The sequence below is a fragment of the Molossus molossus genome, unplaced genomic scaffold (assembly GCF_014108415.1).
Source record: "Molossus molossus isolate mMolMol1 unplaced genomic scaffold, mMolMol1.p scaffold_m16_p_18, whole genome shotgun sequence".
Taxonomy (NCBI): Eukaryota; Metazoa; Chordata; class Mammalia; order Chiroptera; family Molossidae; genus Molossus; species Molossus molossus.
This window is the reverse complement of record NW_023425353.1, coordinates 29,881,343-29,899,304: the sequence shown is the minus strand read 5'-3', so window position 1 is coordinate 29,899,304 and position 17,962 is coordinate 29,881,343. Positions and strand designations below refer to the sequence as shown.

The following is a 17,962-nucleotide window of genomic DNA, read 5'->3' as shown; positions in this document are numbered from 1 at the left end:
TTTTTTCAAGTGTGTGATATTAATTCTTCAACAGCACTAAAGGTATATAGTTATATCAACCAAATCATAGAATTTGGATTCCTAGAAACCTCTAAGTTGAGAGAATTCCTATTTAAGAATTCTAAGCCCTGTGGAAAGGTAGAGTTGAATACAGAGGTTTCTAGAAAATTCAAGAAAAGCCCTCATAAATATTTTTACTCTTAGTGTAAAATGGATAAAACTAGCCCACTGAATAAAATCGCTATCATATTTAAGACATGATTAGGATGAGCAACCACGGTTCCTCTCCATCCTTTGCTCACTACCAGAGAATTCTTGGAATCTATCTCTCCCTCCATCCCACCCCTCCCAACAATTTCACTGAGGTACTAATACATTTGTTTTGTGTTGTTTCAGATAAGACATCTGCAACATTTGGAGATTATTTGGGGTAAGGGAGTTGAGGGATTGTGGTACATTTGACCCTCCACCCAAATGCTGTATTAAATACCTTTGGACTTGATTCCACTCCTCCTTGGCCTTCTCTCCATCAGCCCCTCTTCCTTAGGTCCCCATTCCATCTCTCTGTATAAACAGCCCCTGAGGTTACTACTAAGGACCAACTTGCATGGCTTAAAACAATAACACAACAGCCTGGTCAGTGTGGCTCAGCGGATTGAGTGTCATCTCATGGACTGAGAGGTCCCAGTTGGATTCCCAGTCAGGGCACATGCCCGGGTTGCAGGCCCGATCCCCAGTAAGGGATGTGCAGGAGGCAGCTGATTAATGTTTCTATCTCCCTTCCCCTCTCTCTAAAAAACACAAACAGAAAACAGTAACACAACAAACTAGAGGGCTTACATTTTGATGGCTTTTTTAAAAATTCAATTATTTCAAACAGGCCACCAACTTATCAAAATATCCTATTTGTGTGTGTGTGTGTGTGTGTGTGTGTGTGTGTCTATAATATTCATGTCTCTTCTCTCAAAATTCAGTCCTATAGACTGAAATTCAGTTCTATAGAGGGAACAGTTTTACGAAGTCAATGCCAAAGTCTTCATAACTAGATAAAATACCATTTACAACAACAAAAGTGCTATGCTTATACATGTTATACAGGGTCAAGGCTTCATTCCCTCATTACATTTCTAATCTCATCCTCTTTCAGGTGAGGGCAGAAAGAAGACACCTGGGAGAAGACTAACAACACCCTGCCCTGGGGAGGTCAATCCAGGCATCTTCCCTTCCATTGGGTCTACAGCCATGAGGGCGAGGATACAGGGCTGGGCTGTCTGTAACCTCTGCATTTCTCTGTAGGGACATGCTAAGACTGGAGACAAGACACAGGGCCAGAGGGAGATCGCTACCAGTCTTGGTCCTAGCATCAATGCCACCGAAAGTAACTGCCTTCAGTTGCCTCCATCACTTTGTTGGAGACCCATTTGCTTCCTCCTGTAGCAGCAAATGGCAGGCAGGACCAATGATGAATCAAAAGCACTGTCCATCAGGTGATTCATGAATAAACAACTTTGACTATAAGAAATAGTTTCATATTATCAGTGCATAAAATGTGCAAAAGTCTCAAGTTTGCAACAACTAGGATCATGCTTTGGGCTTTGGCAGCTGACAAATGGTAGCTTACACTAATAGGCATCTATTTTCTCTCTCATCACAAGAAGCCTGGAGGAAAGCAGTTGAAAGCTGATGCAGAGGCTCTAAGATTTCAGGACAGGAATTCTCTTTGCCTTTTTGTGGTTGTTGTTGTTGACACTATTACGGATGTCCCTCATTCCCCCCACCCCCTTTGCCCACCTCCACCCAGCCCCTGCCGCCCCCTCTCCTGGCCTTCACCACACTATTGTCTGTGTCCATGGGCTATGTATATATGTTCTTTGGCTAATCTTTTCACCTTCTTGTATCCAGTCCTTCCCCCACCCCATCTCCTCTGAGATCTGTCCCATGGATCCATGCCTCTGGTACTATTTTGTTAGTCGGTTTATTTTGTTCATTAGATTCCACACATAAGTAAGATCATATGGTATTTATCTTTCTCTGACTGTCTTTTTGTCATAGTCACAAAACAGCAGTTGCATTTCCAGGCACTGTATCATGTTTAATGAAGGAAGAAGGTAGGAGCCACAGAGAGAAAGTGTGGTGGCAGCCTCATCTGTCCCCTCTACCAGGAAAAGCAAAGCCTTCTGAAGCTCAAAGAAGGCTCCCTCTCATGTCTCATTAGGTCACATAACCAACTCTAGTTGTCAGAGAGGCTGGAAAAGCAGTATTTGGCTTTACTGACCTCTACAGTGAAGGCAGCAAAGCAGAAGAGACCTCGTGGTTGTAAACCCAATGGAAATGGAGATGCGCAAATTGACCTCCTCAGGCCAAGGCTGTTACTAGTCTTCTAGGTGGCTTCTTTCTGCCTTTAATCAAAAGAGAATGGTCCTGGCCAGTTTTGCTCAATGGTTAGAGTGTTGGCCTGCGGTCCGGAGAGACCTGGGTTCGGTTCCTGCTAAGGGCACGCACCTCAGTTGCAGTTTTTTCCCCGCCCTGGTTGGGTCATGGGGATGGCAGCCACTCAATGTGTCCCTTTCACGTCGATCTTTCTCTCTCTCCCTCCCACTCTATCTGAACAAAAAAATGGAAAAATGTCCTCAGGTGAGGATTAAAAAAAAAAAAGAGACAGAGAATGAAGCCCTGACACTTTGTAACATGTATGAGTATAGCATTTTTGTTTTTGTAAATGGTATTTTATCTAGTTCTTTCTAGAGATGGGCAGCATCTGCTGTTAACCATCATATAAAAGTGTCCTGCTTCCAGCCTGGCATCTTTGACCAGTTGGAGGCCTGGTACGAAAAGAGATGAGAACCAGAGCCGAGAGTTGATTTTATGAGAGATTCTGAACCCAGCCAGTGCGGCTTGGGGGCCTAGAATTGGGAAGCTGGCCTTTCTCACCAGCTTTGCTGACAGCTGGAAGCTCTGTAGGCTCTAAAGGACAAGGTTCTTCGTTTGGGTATTGACATTCTCACGGCAGGCACTTCAAAGTAGTGAGAGTCCCTCAAGCTACTTCCTAAATAGACACAGTGACAAAGGGAACCCGAGCAGGAAAGGAAGAACATAACAAACCCACAGCCCCCATTCTGCTAATGGTGAGTCTAACTGACCACTGGGGAGAGGTTGAATCATTCCGGCAAGTGGAAGGCAGAGGCAAGATCAAGAATTTTGGGTTAATGATGTTAGCAAGGTTTCACGTGTAGCCACAGGCTGATATGGTTGCCTGGATATTTGACCATAATAACAAGTATGAAAACAACTTGCTACTTTGAAATCAGTTTTTCCAACTTCCACAACAACCCACAAAAAAATGGAAGATGTTTAGATCTAGCCAACCACTAGACAAAAAACAGTTCATGACCCATGGGCTTTTACTCTCCTTGGTGTCTCTGCCAAAAATGAGCTGCTTGTGACATACACAGCCCCAGCCCAAGGGGAAGATTGCAAACCTCAGACCCTGCCTCCTTCCCTTTCTCCTTCCTCATCTGACTTCTGAGGCGTTGCCTGTTCTCTGCACCTAAACTTTTTGCAAAGCCCAGGTTCAGCCCAACATGGTTATGTGGGTCTGCTCTGGTTTCCCGTGTGGGTTTTAGATTCAGAATGCTGAGTTCATATTAGCAGCTTCTCTGAACAGGCCATCTCATTCATTTTCTCATTCATTCATTCATTCATTCATTCATCACTAATCAAACATTTAGCATTCTTTTATGTTTTTTATGCACTAGAGAGGCAAATACAAATAAAATATTATCCAGTCTTTGAGAATCTTACATTCAGGCAAACAAAAAAGAATGGTAAATGTGTTACAAGCATTCCAGTGTATGTATACATGGGGTACTACAGTGGTACAAAGGAAGAAGAGACCAATTCTATGGGGCAACCCAGGAGTCAAATCTCAGGTATTGCATATATTGAAATATTTTCAGTTGAACTTATTATTGAAATATAAGTAGGTATGTTGGCTGACTACAGCTATTGGTTTCCTTTCTTTCATAAGAGAACATGGGTTTGGTTTAGCTCTCAGGTCTCAGACAGCACTTTTGGAAGGAGAAGCCACCTCCAGATTTAGGGACTATTGATCAGGCTGAGACAATTACACTTTTATCATGATTAGGAGTGAGATTTAAGGAAAATATACCTGGTCAGGGTAGAAAGAAGCATTGGAGGAGGGGGTGACTTCCAGAAAAAAAACTAGGACGGGTTTTCCTCCCTAAATAAAAAAAAGAAGAAGAAGAAGAAGAAGAAAATGCTTCTTCCTGCCATTGAATGTTAAGATGTTTAGACCTTCAGCAGTCATCTTGTGACCATGAGGCCAAAGCCGAAAGAATTGCACAGAAGCTAACCCAGAACCTTGCCATCATTGAGTTGATGAATGGCTTATCCCTTTGGCTATGTACCTAAGGACATTTTTTTCCCCAAGTTTTTATTGTGGTAAAAAATACATAGCAGAAAAATGATCTTCTGAGCCATTTTTAAGTGTACGATTCAGAGGCATTAACTACATTCATATTGTTGCTCAACTATTACCAACATCCATTTCCAGAACTCCTTTCATCTTGCAAAACTGAAACTCTGTACCCATCAAACAATAACTCTTCAATCCTCTCCTCCAGCCCCTGGCAACCACCATTCTACTTTCTGTCTCTAGGATTTTGACTACTCTACAAACCCCAAATAAGTAGAATCATACGCATTTGTCTTTTGTGACTGGTTTATTTCACTTAGCATTTTTCTGATAGTTTTTCTGTTACTTGCAGCCAAAGCCTCTTAGGTGGTCTGATGAGGGATGGAATGGGAAGGGAATCTTGGACAAAGGAAGCAGTTGGAGCACAGCCGACCTATACATTTAGGGAACTGCAAAGAGCTGGACATATTAGCACATACAGTGCAGGAATGCATTAGTTGTAACTGTCCTTGAAACAACAGAACGCTCCCTAGCTACTCTAAGCAAGAAACCAATGCATTAAATGTATTGGGTAACTAAGAATCTCTTGGAGGGTCAAAAAGTCAAGTTGAAAAGTTTTCACCCAAGAACAACACCCAAGTCACATCTGGTCAACATCCACAGCACTGCAGTTTGCACAAGATCTAGCGGCCGGGACCTCAACCTCTATGCACTGAGGTCTTTGTACTATGTCTTGCTACCTTCACCAGCAATGTCTTCTTTTTTCTCATGTTTCTTTCCTCTGAATTAAAGTCTCTCGTGGCTGTAGCTCCCTGGGGGAAACTGAAAGAGATTTTGACCTTGAGAATGCTGAACACAATGTTCTGAGGCTCATTAAAATTTGGTTGGAAAAGTGCTGTGGTTGATTGGCAGTGTGTGCCATGGGTATTATGGAAGCTTGTAATGGACTGAATGCCCCCTACCCCGCCAAATCCATATGTTGAAACCCCAATCCCCAGGGTGGCCGTATTTGTAGAGGCCCCTTTAAGGAATTAAGGTTAAATGAGGTCATAAGAGAGGGACCCTGATCCAATAGGATTAGTGTCCTTATAACAAGAGATACCAGAGAGCTTCTTCTTTCTCTCCACATGCACGAATCAAAGAAAGGCCATGTAAGAATATAGAGAGAAGGTGCCGTCTGAAAGTCAGGACGAGGGCTCGCACCAGAAACTGAATTGGCCAGACCTTGATCTTGGAGCCAGCAACTTTGGCAAGAGCAGAAGGAGCCTAGGAAGAAGACAAGAATTCAATTTTATCCTCCTCTACTCCCCAGCCCCCCACCTTCACTCCCGCCTCCCCATAAACCCCCTACCTGGGGCAGATCTGAATCAGGGAAGAGTAGACACTTTTGCTTTGAAATAAGAAGTTTTGATTATTATTCTGCAATGGACACTTACATCACTGACATGAGTGCCCTGTACGAGACTTTACCCGTGGTGAGAGAAACGTTTAGTTCCAGAGCAGGAAGAAAAGGATAGAGAGAAGGAAATAAAATTGTTTTGTAACCACAGAATTCTGCTTATGCAATAAAATTGCCAGTACAGGAATTGCTGGCTTCTCATCCTCCTCCAAACTGCCCTGCTCCCCTAGTCCCTTCTGGACTCCTTTTTGTCTCCTGGAGCAACCTGTGCCCTTCTTGGCCCAAATAAGATTTCTCTATGGTTCCAGCTGGAGCCAGCTTTTCCCCTTAGGGACTAAACCCCCAACCAGCTTTTTCACCTCTCAAATACCATGGAAGCTGCTCAGAAGTTGCTCTTACTACCAGGAGTGACTTCCTCAAAGAACTGGACTCATCCCAATCCTCAGCACTGGGAAAACTACCGAGTGGGAGATGGATCTTCCTAGGACGGCATTGGAGTAGTGTGACTGGGTGTGTGCACTGCAGGTCTGATCCCAGATGCCCTACTTACTAGTTGCCTGAACTGCGGAAGTCTTTTCTCCCTTCTGAGCTCAGAGACATCATCTGTCTATAAAATGGGAATAACAACCACAGCAAGACCAACAAACAATAATAATATCAACCATGTATGGGTCCACATAAACAGTCTGGCACAGAATAAGCACTCAGTGCATGGCACTGTTACTTCCTGTGCTTTGTCAGAGGGTAGAGATACTTTTCAGAAGTTCACCTTGGACTTGGACTGTTGAATCTCTCTACTAAAGGTTTCCCCACCCTGGTTTTTGTTGTTAGAGAAGGCTTTGGGCCAGCTCTGTAGCCAGTTTCTTTTTAGTTCCACTCAAGTCTCCTTTCTCCATCCTCAGGGTTTGGAAGAACACAAGGGCATTATTTACCCAACCACCATTCCATTGTCCTTGCATGGCACCAAGGAGGGGACTGAGAGGGGACATATTGGTCTCTAACCTACCATGAGTACAGCCAGCTAGGCCTCCATCCCCACCCTCTGTTGCTGACTGCTGGAGGCAAAAGCTCAAATGTTTGTCAATCAGGTGAGTGACAAGGTTCTCAGCCTCAGGAGACCTCAGCTATGTCTTTAGATTATGGCCCAAGGTCCTCTGGCCTGGTTGTCGCCAACTGGATGGAACATTTCTCCAGGTTTTGTGGTGAATGAACAAATCTGTCCAGAGAAATAGAGAAATTCCTTGAGTACAGAGTAGTAGATGAAACAAGTGCATTTTTGCCCAACTTTCCCATTTCTTTTCAGACCCATTGTTTAACAGTCTAAAGTGACAAGAAGAGTGCCATGGAAGCGGAGTGGGTACGCCATCCAGTTCAAAGCAGGGGGCGGGGAACAGCTGGAGGCAGGCCGGCCTCAGAGCAGCACTGTCCCATACTCTGATATTCAGGCCTTCAGTGTCCTCCTCCAGCACTGAGCAAATTTGAAAACATTTCTAATGGAGGAATTGGAAGCTTCAGGATAAAAACGTGTCCATATTTGGGGGCACATCCTTGTTATGGCCCACTTTGATTTTAAGGTAAGATGTTAAAGGTATATTTTGAACATTCTTCAAAAGTATTCTGAGTTTTTAAGTTCTCACCTCACCTTCCACCACTCCAACTTTGTCAAAACAAAAAATGCTGATTGGTTTAGAGGTTGTTTGTACAATGTAACTGAGTGAATAATGCTTAATATACAAAGAGTACTCTGATGAGATGACTGGGAAAATCAAGTCATCAATGACCAAAAATATTTGCCTTCCCACCAGGACACTAGAAATAGTTCTGCCTCGTGAGTGTACAGCCCTATGAAAATGATCTCCACTCAAATACAAAAAAGCAAGCACATTTTTCTTCTCCTGACTCACCAGAAAGAAGGTAATAAATAACTCAGGACCACGAGATACCCTTTTTATTGCCGTGTTACGGGTTGATGGGTGCTGATTCAAAATAATGCTGTTTCTGCTCTGAAATTAGTTTCTAGCTTTAGGACATATTCTTGTTATGTCCTCAGGCACCATGAAGGAAGCCAATTTATGGGTGAAAATGACTGAATGGGTTAAAAACTGCTTAAGAAAGAGGAAAGGACATAGTAGTGAATGGTTGCTCATCTGAGCAGAGGGGGTAGAGATAGGAGAGATGGCCTTTAAACACATTCATTAATAATTTGAGGAAGGAAGTGAAGCGCAAGTTTGTGCATGATGCAATATTGTTCCAGTTACTAAACATCATGAAGAAATGAGAGGAACTCTAGATGAATTTAAAACACAATGCAAGGGCAATAAAGGGAGGGAGATATAACAGCCTTCTTTTAAGGATGTACTGTGAGTACATCCTAGTAGTCTTTATAAAATTTTATTTCCCAAATATTTTACACTAAGGAAACATTGACTCTGCTAAAGATCTCTGCAAATCAGGCCAGTATCAGTAAAAGAATAATAATGTCCTTAAATGCCTATTCAGAGTTAGAGTAATTACGAATAATTTTGGTTGTAGAAAAAATGGAGTGTCTGGGTTTTAGTGAAACAGTATGATCATTCTGAAAGGAAGGCTGCTTGAGAGGAAAAAAAACTGGAGGGTCACTTCATGTAATATTGTTTTCATATCTTTAGTAACAATTTAGTAATAGTTATGGAGTTAGGGTTAAGCTAGTGAAAAAGAAGAGAAATTAGGACAACAAAGCTGGGGACAGGGTGAAGAGGGAGGGGGAGGGGGAATCAGTGGGGGAAAAAGGAGAAACATCTGTAACAAAAATAAATTAATTAATTAAATAAATTAATTAAAAAAGAAGAGAAATTAGGAGACTTTGGTACAGATATTGATAATTTAAGAAGGGAACAACATTTTAAACACCAACTTTTAATTTCAAATTATAGAATGTTATTAATGTTTCCCATTCCTATGTTAACCATTTAGACAGGTATGATAATGAATACAAATCAGAATTTTCAAAACAGGAAAACTTCAAGTCCGCAGAGTGGAGGGAGTAGGTGAGCATAATGATTCGGTCCATTTATTCAACAGATATTTTTTGAGGGAGTTAAAAACACAAATCTAGGAGAAGAGATAAAAAGTATGCAGGTACATAATACCAAGTAGAAAGTGATCAATGCCACAGAAAGGTACAAACAAGAACCTCTGTCTAGGAAAGAGGCAGATGGATGAGGCAGCATTTGGTCAGGCAGGAAGAAGGTGGACAGTAACAGAGCCAAGCTGGCGAGAGAAGGGACTCGGTGTGACTGCGGTTAGAGGAGCTAGGTAGCTGGGTCCAGTTCCAACACTGGACATTTGCCTGAGGAATTTTAACTTTCTTCTGCTGTCATTTCTAGCACCCTTCATGACCTGTAGTGTAGTGTGCTTGCTGGCTGAGGGGATGAATCAAGCCACTGATGTTTTTTTGAGTTGACAAGTGACGAACTCCAATTTTTGCTTTAGGAGGATTAATTTAAGTGGTGTGTAGGAGGAATGAGAGGAATGGGAGACCTCTTAGAAGAGTTCCAGTTAAGAGCATGAGGTGTTGTTTACGGAGTTAATCCTACTACGTGCCCAGCATTCCACTAGATGTTCCACACACATACTCTCAATGATTATTTAATCCTGATAATAACCCTTTGAAGAAGAAAAAGTATAGAATTCCCATTTTACTGTTAAAAATCAGGTTCAGAAAGGTTGAGTACTTGCCCAAATGTCACACATATAAAAGTGGTAGAGTGGCCCTGGCCAATTTGGCTCAGCAGTTAGAGTGTCGGCCTGCAGTCCAAAGAGACCGGGGTTTGGTTCCCGCTAAGGGCATGTACCTCGGTTGCAGTTTGTCCCCAGCCCTGGCTGGATTGTGCGGGTGGCAGCCATTCGATGTGTCCCTTTCATGTCAATGTTTTTTTCTCTCTCTCTTTTCCTCTCTCTCCTTCCTGCTCTAGCTGATCAGAAAATGGAAAAATGTCCTCGGGTGAGGATTTAAAAAAAAAAAAAAGTGGTAGAATGAGGCTCCAAGTCGGCCTGTCTCATAAGGTCATGTCTTTTTAAAAACAAAAACAAAAACAAACACTATAACATATTGATAATATTCAAACGGTGATTATTTTAACAAGGACGAGGACAGGGAATGGGAAGGAATTTTGGCAGTCAGAAGGATGTCACAACTGAAAACATATGGTGACAAAGGATTTTAAAAGAGTCAAAGCTTTTCGCCCAGTTAATAGAATATGATTGTGAACTCAGCTTTGGAAAGAAAAATTGGAAATCAACTTTGGGACTTATTGTTTAAAATGACAGCAAAACATCCACATAAGAGGAGGTAAGTTCACTTTCTCCATCGTGTGTAAAAATCATATAGAGATCACTAGCAACAGACCCAAAGCTGGAAGTGTCACTCCTACTGAGGCTATGCTCTCTGGCTGTCCAGCCTTTGCACAGTGGCTTCTATTCCTTGTCACATTTCTGCCTCTCCTAGCTTGTCTTCAGTTCACCCCTCAGGGCATTTCCTAGGAAGTCTCCCCAGTTTCCTCATCTTAGTTCTTGTCTCCCAATACCTCTGTCCTTTTCTGTCTCTCTGTAGGCTGAGCGGCTGGAGGGCTGGGGCTCTCTTCACCTTGACAGTTGTGTAGTCTCTGAGGCTATCACTAAGTCTGACCCTCAAAAAATATTTGTTGACAGACTGACTGATTCCTATTGTTGCCCTGGAAAATAAATACCATGCCCTATGAAATCACAGTTTCTTCCTTCTTAGGGCAATGCAGTGAATAACCTCAAGACCAGGAAATCATCTTCCTCATCACATACCAGGGTATTATTCATGCAGTTTACTCACTGTAAAGAGCTTCCTTGAAATAGAACTAACAACTCGTCAAAGATTGATAAATTTCCTAGTGTCAATCAACTTTTAACAAGCCCACTTATTGGGTGGGTGAGTTGAGGGGAAGACCCAACCCTTTTTTGCTCTGTTTCAGAATTTCTCTGCAGGTGGGTGTCAGGCACTCATGTTGTAATTAGGGACTAACGTCCTTTTTTTTTGCACCAGCTTTTGCAAAGCAGTGTTCTTACTTTAACATAAGGATTTGTGCGTAGTGTGTGGCTTGAGGGTAGGAGACATGCGGGTATTATTGAGGGAATCTCTAATGCACCTCTTGGCTCCTTTTGAATACGGGAGTCTTGAGGTCCACCGAACTGTCAAATTCCATTCTCTCCCACGGGCAGTTTCCTTGAGCGTTAGGAGCTATGGAAGAAAGCCCGCTGGTGCAGGGTGCCTAATTCCCAGGAGGATTCGGGGATTTCGGAAGGGCCGGCGTTTTCTCTAAGCGGCTTTCGAGGCTGCTCAGAGCCACGACTTGGAGCCCCACTTGGCTAGCGCAGGTCTTCCATGGGGCAAAGAGGAGGAAAGCCAGTCGTTCAGTTCCCGCGGGGTGGCGGCCCGGGTTTGGGACAGTGGCGCGCGACCGTGCGGACCCGGGTGGGGCGGGGGCGGGGCCGCGGCGGGGCGGGGCGAGCCAGGCCGAGGCTGGGGGCGGGGCCAGGCGTGCGGCTCGCCCTCGCCTAGGCCGCTGGGCTCCGCCTCGCCCGGCTACGCAGGCGGCGGGGCTGCGGCACGGGCCGGGCAGCACCATGGCGGCGGCGGCGGCGCCTGATGCTGCGGCGGCTTCTTCCGAGGCGTCGGCGGCGACTACGACGGCAGAGCCCGAGGCTGGGGATGAGGACAGTCGCGAGGTCCGCGTGCTGCAGAGTCTGCGGGGCAAGATCTGTAAGCGGGGGCCGGGCTGACGGGACCCACCCAGCGGCGGCGGCGGCCGCGGGGCAGAGGGGCGGCGGGCGCGCGGGGGTGGTGGCGCCCGCGGGGGTCGCTGGACTGAGAGGGGACCTGGGCGGGGGCCGCAGCCGGGCCGGGGCGGGCGGGACGCGCGGGGAGGGCGAGCACGAGTGAGGCTGGAAGGGGGGTGTGTTGGGGGAGGCGTCGCCCGGACGGGGCGGCGTGGGCTGGGCTGCCCCTGTCCCGAGGGAGTGGAGAGCCGGGAATTCGCCCCGGAGGGGGCCGCCCGGGCAGCGCCGGCCTGAGGGGTCGGCCTGGACGCGGGGACGCCCGGGCTTGGGGCGCGGCCGGGGGCGCGGGCCGGGGGCGCGAGGCGCTTCCGGCTGCCCTCGACGCAGGCCTGCGGGCGGCTGCGGGCGCCCGGGAGCAGCCCGGAGGTGGGAGCCGAGCGGTAATTACCGGGAGGCGCGGCCGGAGGAGGAGGGCGGGGAAGCGGGGCTGGCCGGAGGGGAGGGGGCTGTCTGTTTCCTGGGCTCACGCGCCTGGGCGAGGTTGAAAAAGGCGCCCTGATCTGGAGGAAACAGGCCGCCGCGGGGCTCGAGGGGCCGCCGCGCCGAGTGTTCGGGAAGGACTCGGGCCGGACACCTGTACCCGCCCGAACTCGCTGCGGCGGGACTTGAATCGAGAGACAGCGTGACTGACAGTGAATTCAGGCAGGATGTAGTGGCTTCCTGTGAGCAGGTCTCAAAACACAGTCATCCAGCCAGCACTTAACCCACTTAATTCATTTCCTTCTCGTGCCTTTAATTGTTACTTTTGTGAACGAGCCACGCTAGTTGACTTAATACAATTTTTTTGCTCCGAGGAGCATTACCATAGGCAGACCATTTGAGGCCAGTCATCTGGGCATTTATTTTGGAAATAAAACGACCCTTTGGCGTCAAATGGCCAGTTTTTCCCCACAGTAATTTATGAAGTGAAAACATTTATTCCCCCTATTTGTAAGATATATCAATAAAACTTATTTTTGCTTTTGTAAATATTACTCTTATTTTCTTGATTCACTATCCTAAGCCTGGGAATGAGCTTCATGTAAATGACCCTTAGTTAGGAGTACTTTTTACTTTGTATGAAGAAAATTGAATTGCATTAAAATGGCTAACAATGTCTTTCTTACACAGGATATAAAATTTTCTTCTTTCTGAATAGTGATATTAATTGAGTTAGGATTCTCCCGTTTTCCTCTTTTCAGGTTTCTTTCCCTTTCAGGTATTTGTGATTTTATTAAACTCAGAAGCAGATATATTAATTTTCTCACCTTTTTATTCTCAGAAGTGATCCTCAGGCTCTTAAGAGAATACAGTTCTTAACACCTGGAAAATGATATCAGGAAAGTAGATCTTATCTGTGTCCAACTTCCCAAAATCGAAATACCTTTTAGGATACAAAATCTTTTAAGAATTCAGATTTTCTTATACTTAATATTTGCATATATCTAAATTAATATTTGGGAGAACTATACATGGGCCAGAATTTCTCTCTTGACCTAATTTTCCAACTTTTTTTTTAACCACTCATTTTAGTGTCACTTGATGCTAGGCACTCTCCACTGGAGTGTGACTGATTTGCATAGCTGCAGGTTATACTATGGAACTACATATACACAAGTCGTGGAATTGAGGGTTGGGATTGGGCTGTTTCCAGAATGATTTTGCTGCCCTGTACTTTCACCTGCTCCATGGTAAAGATATCACAGTAAGAGAGATCACTGTAAGTGAAACTTGGGCCAACAAATAAAAAATTGCAACTTTGTTTTTATGGCTTAGAGCAATTCCACTACCCATATGTGGAGATTGATCATCCAGTTGCTGGGAATGATATTACCACTTTAACTATAGTTGATGTATTACATCTGTTATCTCAGTCAGTTTCTTGCTTTTTTTTTTCAATCCTCACCCAAGGATGTTTTTCCATTTATCTTCAGATAGAGTGGGAGGTAGGGAGGGAGAGAGACAGAGAGACAGAGAAAGAAATAGAAACAGAAACATCGATGTGAGAGAGACACATTGACTGGCTGCCTCCTGCACAACCCCGACCAGGGCCAGTGAGGAACTGCAACGAGGTACGTGCTCTTGACTGGAATCGAACCTGCGACTCATTGGTCCACGGGCCCACTCTGACCCCTGAACCAAACTGACCAGGGCAGTTTCTTGCTTTTTTAATTGCTCAGATTATAGCTCGTCGAGTGTGTGTTTCATAGGGAAAAAAAATGTATTAGGATACTTAAATACGAAGCTTCTCTCCGTCCCTTTGTCCTTTAGCTGGTGTAATCCAGAGTTGGTTGACCTTCAGAACACTGTGAAGAGATGCTATTTTCTGTTTCCCTGAAACTGACATATGGGTTTTGCATGGTGGGGGTTGAGGGACTGGAAGAGTCACTAGCAGGTGCTAAAGTCACAGAAATGGGACGAGGGTGGTTGTGACACTGAAGATCTTAAGCAGCGTAGGGGTGGAGGTAACCATGTCAGCTTTCCTTTTCACTGCGCGGGGGGACCTTGGAGGGAAGCCTGGTTGTGCTCAGTAGCCTGGAGATGTGTTGGCAGATTCCAAACCGCTGATTGTCTGATCTGGAGAATTAGAGATCCATAGGGCTGAAAGGGAGCCTGGGGTAGTGCCCTTCAACTCCAAATCATATCAGCAAAAAAGTGAGGAAGGGTTGATTTATATATTTTTAAAGTTCTAGAGGTAATAGTGCACAACCTTTTTTAGGGGTTTCATTCCAGTATTTATTAATTATCTCATATACTTGGCAAGATGAAATACCAAGTTGACAGACTGAAAAACCATTCTGTGGTGGTCAGTTTCAAATAACCAACTGACATTAACAAATCCAGTGTTTCTGACAATATTTTGTGTTACATGCTGATCTCAGATTACCTGAGGTCCTTTTAGTGCCCCAGGAAACCATGGCTGTTCCAAATGGTCTGCTTGGTTAATGTTCAAGAGGCAGGTTTGGTTGTTGGATGTTTTACAGTTGTCATGTGAACCCTTGATGAAAGAAATTAAGGATTACTTCAGACTCCATCCTTTGGTCTGAATTCCTGTGCAGTGAGTGGCAGGTATGCTGGTGTAGCTGAAGCAATATTTCACCCCCCCCCCCCCCAAAACAAACAACAAACACAAAATCCACACACAAGCAAAAGAAGGGAATTGGGGCTTTCTCCTTTATACTTTCAGGCTTCGGGTTGTTATTTTATGATGTCCTTTTTGTTGAGTTTGCTCTTATCTAATTAAATTGGATTGTAAAACATCGCTGAAAGAGCCCATGTCACCTCATTGCATGGGTTTACCTGCTCAAGGGAGACCAGTTTTATAAGGGAGCCAAATCTGAGGATTTGTATGAACATTGAGATGTATGGTATAGTACAAAATCTGGGAACATGATGTGTCCCAGAAGTTAATTTGGCTTCCCTGATATCTTCAGATGAAAAATGACCTAGGCCATTTGGCAAAGTAGGATCTGTAGTATATGCTTGAGTATAGATGGTTGGTCAGGTTAGACACCTAAGTTTGAATCTTCACTTAATTTCCGAGTTTTGTTAACCTCTGTGTGCCTCTGTGTTCTCATGTGTGAAATAGGGATAGTAGAAACATCTGTCTCACAGGATTGATTTGATCCTCAAATCAATCCTGTTCTCCAATTATTTCTTTTCCCCAGAATCTGGGACAGACATGGACCATCTCTTAAGGAGTAAAGTAGGAGATAAAAACTAATCTTTATTTGATGTTCTTATCCAACATGTACTGGCATTTCCTGGTGTGCAAAGCTGATTAAAATCAGAAGACGTGTATTCTGTTTCAACATTGTTAATTATTATTCATGTGACGACTTTAGGCAGCTCATTTACCTTTGAGCTTATCTTCCTCATCTTTAAAATGGGAATAATGCTCAATCATGTACATGTTGTTCCCTCTGCCAGGGAGTGTCTTTCTCCTTTTTCCACCCCATATTTATGTCAGAGAGCTCCTGTTCCTCCTTCAAAAGCCTGCTCCTGTTATTTCTATGTCATGTCTCTTCTTTGGGGTACTGCTACACTCCCATCCCTGAGAGAAGGTATTAAGACTAGGGAATCACAATTCCTTGTCCATTTCCTTATTATCTAGCATACTTCATAAAAATTATATCCCTTGTTAGACTGTGAATTCATTCTTATTCATTAAAAAAAGAAATTATCCCAGTGTCAACATGGTGCCTAGAACAGAGTAGGCCTTTAGGAAGATGCCCTACCTCTTACTGTGTTTTCCTGAGGAGGATTTGAGACATGAGATATGAAAGTGTTTTGTAAATTTTACATCTAAACAAAATAGAAGAAATGGTATTATTAAGAGAAAACTACATGGATCTGTGGCAGGAAGTTCATCCCTTTCAAAATCAGAGCTTAGGTTTGAACTGTTGCCAAAGTTGCTTCATTAGGAAAAGGATTAAATTTTTCTAAATGCTTCGATCGCTTATTATTAGGGGATTTGAATATTGTTACCTGACTGTATTCCACAAATATTGTTACTGATTAGTCCTGAGCCTGGTAAAGAAAAATCTCATAATCATACCTTACACATTAACTGTTTTTATTTGTCATGGCAGTTTGAATTTTTTTGGTAATAAAGTATAAATAAAAACATTTTATTGACCACACAATAGAATTGAGAGGGAGAGATTAAAACAAGTTTATTCATACTAAGACTTCATTATTATCAGATATTTGAAATGAGATAAGTTATTTAATAAATTAATAAAGGAAAAGATTTAAAAGGGGTTTGTTCATGCTAAGAATTCATTATTGTCAGAAATTTGAAATGAGATGAGTTATTTAGAATGGAGGAAGAATCCATCTTTCAGAGGGATAGAATGAGAGAAAAAGATTCTTTGTAAAAGTTCACAGAGCAGTCTGCTAATCATTTGCTCTGAAGAGGACAGGAGGTAAACCTCAATGAGTTCATAGAGGTTTTTGTTGTTTTTTTTAGAATTCTTTGAATAGACTCTAAGAGACTGAGGAACTAATGTAGCTGAAATAAAACTGTTGTTTTATCCTTTAATCATAGATGCTAATCCTATTTCCTTGTTAATGTGCTTTATGAAATTATTTGACAATAATATCTAATTACATGTTTTATCTATTAATGAAGTTCTATGCTCTTTTGAGAGCTAACCGTTTTGTTGTATAGCTGTTGATTAATGTAAATTAAGAAACTTTTTATGCATATTAAGAAGATTCTAGCCCAGCCAGTGTGGCCCAGTGGATTGAGTGTCATCCAATGAACTGAGAGGTCCTGGTTCGATTCTGGGTCAGGGCACATGCCTGGTTGTAGGCTCGATCCCCAGTAGGGGGTGTGCAGGAGGCATCATGTCAATGTTTCTCTCTCACATCGATGTTTCTGTCTCTCCTTTCCTTTCTCTCTATAAAATCAATAAAAACTTATTTAAAAAAGAAGAAAATTCTGTCATATAGCTTTCATTTTAGGCAGTAAAAATCCCTAGCTAAAATAATATATCTTATAAGGTTATACCTACACATCAGTGAATAATAACTGACAAATTTTTATTAAGAGTGTGGTTCTGCCCTGGCCAGTTTGGCTCAACGGTTAGAGCGTCGGCCTGTGGTCCAGAGAGACCCGGGTTCGGTTCCCGCTAAGGGCACGTACTTTGGTTGCAGTTTGTCCCCGGCCCTGGTTGGGTTGTGCGGGTGGCAGCCACTCGATGTGTCCCTTTCACATCCATGTTTCTCCCTCTCTCACTTCCTCTCTCTCCCTCCTGCTCTATCTGAATAAAAAATGGAAAAATGTCTTCGGGTGAGGATTAAAAAAAAAGAAAAAAAAAAAGAGTGTGGTTCTAAGAATATCATTAATGACAGAATGACTTTGGAAAAATTCTTTAACTTTACTGAGCCCCTGTTTTCGTGTAAAATGAGAGGTTTGGATACGGTCTTTAACATCCCTTTTAGCACGAAGTCTTTGATTATTGCTTTTAAACTTGAATCATTCGCTTTAAGACAGTGCTTTTACTTTAATGCTTAAATGTATTAAGTATGCCTTTTTTGCATAAGATGTACTATTTTTAATTTTTTTTTTTTAAATCCTCACCCGAGGACATTTTTTCCTTTTATCTTCAGATAGAGTGGGAGGGGAAGTGGGGGAGAGAAACATCGACGATGTAAGGACACATCGACTGGCTGCCTCCCGCATGACCCTGACCAGGGCTGGGGACTGAACTGCAACTAGGGTACGTGCCTGTGACTGGAATCAAACTCTCAACTCTTTGGTCCTTAGGCCAACGCTCCCACCACTGAGCCAAAAT

General features: G+C 43.6%; 1 protein-coding gene across 2 annotated transcripts in view; it reads left to right on the top strand.

Annotated features, from left to right (window-relative positions):
• The first annotated feature begins 11,501 nt into the window (after positions 1-11,501).
• The window catches only part of RASA2 (RAS p21 protein activator 2), a 113,937-nt gene continuing 107,476 nt past the window's right edge, over positions 11,502-17,962 (top strand). For both annotated transcript variants that reach the window (XM_036266204.1, XM_036266203.1), the window contains exon 1: positions 11,502-11,604. The gene's annotated coding sequence lies outside the window, so the exon portion shown is untranslated. The remainder of the gene's footprint in view (positions 11,605-17,962) is intronic.